This window comes from Pan troglodytes, chromosome 6, assembly GCF_028858775.2.
Source record: "Pan troglodytes isolate AG18354 chromosome 6, NHGRI_mPanTro3-v2.0_pri, whole genome shotgun sequence".
NCBI lineage: Eukaryota > Metazoa > Chordata > Mammalia > Primates > Hominidae > Pan > Pan troglodytes.
Genome location: NC_072404.2, coordinates 61,492,662 through 61,497,052, shown reverse-complemented (window position 1 = coordinate 61,497,052; position 4,391 = coordinate 61,492,662). Strand labels below are relative to the sequence as shown.

Here is a 4,391-nt window from a genome sequence, read left to right as displayed (position 1 = left end):
CCAACATGGTGAAACCCTGTCTCTACTAAAAATACAAAAATTAGCCAGGCATGGTGGCATACACCTGTAATCCTAGCTACCTGGAAGGCTGAGGCAGGAGAATTGCTTGAACCTGGGAGTCGGAGGTTGCAGTAAGCCGAGATCACCCCACTGCACTCCAGCATGGGTGACAGGGTGAGACTTTGTCTCAACAACAAAAAAAAGAAAGAAAGAAAAAAGAAAAATAATATACTTAACCAGGTGTGGTAGTACATGCCTGTAATCCCAGCTACTTGGGAGACTGAGGTGGGAAGATGACTTGAGCCCAGAAGATGGAAGCTGCAGTGAGCCATAATCACCCCACTGTACTTCAGCCTGTGTGACAGAGGGGGACTCTGTCTCAAAAAAAGTAAAAAAAAAAAAAAAAAAAAGAAAAAAAATTTGTTGGGGAAAAAAAAAAGTGAACAAGAAAAGGTGTCAGGAGAGTACTGTGAATGTGGGTCATGTCAGTAGAGTGTAGGGACTTGGGCAGGAGCGGCTGGACCCCAAGAGTAGGTTGGTGGAGACCAGGTCATTCATCCTAAGCAGTTTGCCTTGTAGCATGTAGATGAAATATCCCACGTTGGCTGCTGGTGACTGAACTGGGCTTCCTGTTTCTGTGTTTGGTTTGACTATCACAGTGTTGAAGAACTGTTGAAGTGAATACCTTGCAGTTTGCTACAGTTTCCCCCGGTCTCCCACATTACTCCAGCCTCTTTCCCTCACGTAGGTTGCCTGACCTGCTGATACCTGTGTTTGCTATCCCTGCAGATGGGTGGGTAGGAGGCAATTTAAGGAGGAAGATTTAATATATGAGTTATAGAAAGATAAATAGACTGGGCACAGTGGCTAAAGCCTATATCCCAGCACTTTGGGAGGCCAAGGCGGGAGGATTAGTTTGACCCAGGAGTTCAAGACCAGCCTGGGCCACATAGTGAGAACCTCCTCTCTACAAAAAATTAAAAAATTAGCCAGGCATGGTGGCATGCACCTACAATCCCAGCTACTCAGGAGGCTGAAGTGAGAGGATAGCGTGAGTCCAGGAATTGAAAGCCTCAGTGAGCCATGATCTTGCCACTATACTCCAGCCTGGGTGATAAAGTGAGAGACCCTATCTCAGAAAAAAAAAGCAAGAGAGAGATAAATAGATCCACCATTGATGGGAGTGTGCTTTTGAGTGCTCTTTAGGAGAAAATTTTATTTAAACATTTTTTTCTTCTTTAAATTTTTTATATTCTCTTTTCTTTTCTTTTTTTTTTTTTTTTTTGAGATGGAGTTTTGCTCTGTCACCCGGACTGGAGTACAATGGCACAGTCTCAGCTCACTGCAACCTCCACCTCCTGGGTTCAAGCGATTCTCCTGCCTCAGCCTCCTGAGTAGCTGGGACTCCAGGCCCGTGCCACCATACCCGGCTAATGTTTGTATTTTTAGTAGAGACGGGGTTTCTCCATGTTGGCCAGGCTAGTCTTGAACTCCTGACCTCGTTATCCATCCGCCTCGGCCCCCCCAAAGTGCTGGGATTAGAGGCGTGAGCCACTGTGCCTGGCCAAATTTCTTATATTCGAGCAAACCATTTCTTCAACAAGGAGAAATTAATTTCGTCCAAAGAGCCCTAGGAGCAGGGCAGACTCAGAAAATCAGAGGCACTGTAGTCAGTTTGAGCAGCTTATATCTTTGGACCGCTAAGTTGGCCAGCGTCAGTCTGGATCCATTCTCTTCTCTTTAATTTCTCAAACACAAAGTGCCCTGCTGGAATCTGAAGTCAGATATGCAGTAGATCAGCAGTGACTTGGCAGCCTGCTATGTTTTGAGGCCTTATGCTAGGAAATGTGCGGGATACAAAAGGTAAGGGAAGGCTGGAATAGAGCATCTCCTGGGGAAACAAGAGCCAGAGATATGGTGTTGCCCCATGGAGACAGCCAGCTGGTGTTTGGCAGTGCTTTGTGGAAAGGCCGTACTTTGGTAAGATCTGTACAATCTGGAATGTGGCCTACAATATTATAGGCCCCCAAACTCCAGTTTTGGTTTTTTTTTTTTTTTTTTTTTTTAAGACAGAGTCTCGCTCTGTCACCTATGCTGGAGCGCAGTGGTCCGATCTCGGCTCACTGCAACCTCCACCTCCCGAGTTCAACTGATTTTCCTGCCTCAGCCTCCTGAGTAGCTGGGATTACACACGTCCACCACCACACCCAGCTAATTTTTGTATTTTTAGTAGAGATGGGGTTTCACCATGTTGGCCCGGGCTGGTCTCGAACTCCTGACCTCAGATGGTCCACCGCCTCGGCCTCCCAAAGTGCTGGGATTACAGGTGTGAGCCACTGCGCCTGGCCAAACTCCAGTTTTTCATGTTCCCTGCATAGGTCGGGGTCGTAGGGAGTGATTCATTCTAGCAGAACTCCCTCGATTTTAAGGCAGGTATTCTATTTATTAATTGACAAAGGAGGCATATTTCTCCCCTGGTAATATAAAGATTTAGGTCCTTTTCCCAGGGACTCTGTTTCCACTATGAGGGTTCTTGGAAAACTAAGCAGAGGATGAGGAAAAGACTGTGAACAAGTTTGCTGGTCCCTCCCTGTCCTACAAAAGAGCATACCTCTTCTGTAACCAGCAGATCCTTTTCTTTAGTCAAGGCTGGACAGATTGAGATGAGGGTGTGTGTGTGTGTCTGCATGTGTCTGCGTGCGTGCATGGGTGTGTGTGTGTGTGCGTGTGTGTGTATGTATGTGTATGTTGAGACAGGGTCTCTGTCACCCAGGCTGGAGTGCAGTGGTGAGATCAGAGCTCACTGCAGCTTCCACTTCTGCAGCTTCCACTTTCATCCTCCCACTTGAGCCTGCAGAGTAGCTGGGACTATAGGAATGTGCCACCGCACCCAGCTCATTTTCTAATTTTTTGTAGAGATGAGGTTTCACTGTGTTGCCTAGGCTGGTCTTGAACTCCTGGCCTCATGGGATCCTCCTGCCTTAGTCTCCCAATGGGCTGGGATTATAGGTATGGGCCACCTCAGCTGACCTGCGATGATTTTTCAACAATATGATTCCTCTTTTACAGAACCACCTAAGCTGAAGATTCCCTTGAGAACAAGGGCTAGCCTGTGATTTCGTGACCTTTCTTCCATTTGTGGTTCTTGCCAAGTGGAATTTAAATGACCTTTTATCAAGATGGATAAACCCAAGTTTCCCAGTGCCGGAATATAGAAAATGGTTGGATAAGTAAGTCCCACTCAGCACCCATAGCCAAGACATGGGGACCTCAACACACCTGGGTCCCAGACATCACCTTTCATTGTGAGTAGCTCAGAGATGACATTCTTGGTTGTTAAGTACCCACTGGCAATAGTTTATGTAACAGCAAGTGAAGGAATAAATAGTCACCAAAACATTTTCTGTTCCCAATTCCAGCATTAATTGGATTAGATAGTTATCTTATGAAGAATACCACAGTCCTGACCATATCTTCAAGTCAACAGAAAAATTCTATTAAACAGTCAACCTTCTGTCTCACTCTGTTGCCCAGACTGGAGTGCAGTGGTGCAATTATGGCTCACTGTAGGCTCAAGCAATCCTCCTGACTCAGCCTCACAAGTAGCTGGGACTACAGGTGCTTGTCACCACACCTCGCTAATTTTCTCATTATATCTATCTATCTATCTATCTATCTATCTATCTATCTATCTATCTATCATCTATCTATCTATCTATCTATCTCAATACCACAGGACTGACTGGAAAACTTGAGTATGTGTGGATTTTGGTATACATAGAAATGGAGGAGCTGGAACCAATCCCCCCATATACCAAGGGACAAATTGTGTCTGTTTCTACAGTTATACTGTAGGATACATTATGTTCCATGACAATGGTAATTTTTAGCGACAATTTTTAATTGAGTGGAATTACCATAAAAATAATAAAAGTAGCAGCTAATATTTACTGAGCTGTTAATGAGATCCCTATAAATACCATAGATTTTTAAATTCCCCATAACTCTTCCTTACTTCACTTAACCACTTTATCTTAAATTACTCATGCTTGCTTCGGTAGCTCATATACTAAAGTTGGAACAATAGAGAGATTGGCATGGCCTCTGTGCAAGAATGACATGCAAATTTGTGAAGCATTCCATATTTTTTTAAAAAAAGAAAAAAATACTCCGAGATTTTCACTGTGTTTGTGCATATGACCTTTTGTTTAGGTTGAATTATATCCAAAGATGATATTTCCAGAAGTGAGATTACTGTGAGTCACAGGGCATGAGCATTCTTATTATGCTTGATGTAAGTTGCCAAGCTTTCAGGCATGGTGGCTGTCGACCTATAATCCCAGCACTTTTGGAGGTTGAGGTGGGAGGACTGCTTGAGGCCAGGAGTTGGA

General features: G+C 44.5%; 1 non-coding gene across 1 annotated transcript; it reads left to right on the top strand.

Annotated features, from left to right (window-relative positions):
• Nucleotides 1–4,045: 4,045 nt before the first annotated feature.
• LOC112209855 (U6 spliceosomal RNA) lies at nucleotides 4,046–4,149 on the top strand. The gene has a single exon (XR_002944855.1). It is a non-coding gene; the product is annotated as a U6 spliceosomal RNA (small nuclear RNA).
• The last annotated feature ends 242 nt before the right edge of the window (nucleotides 4,150–4,391 follow it).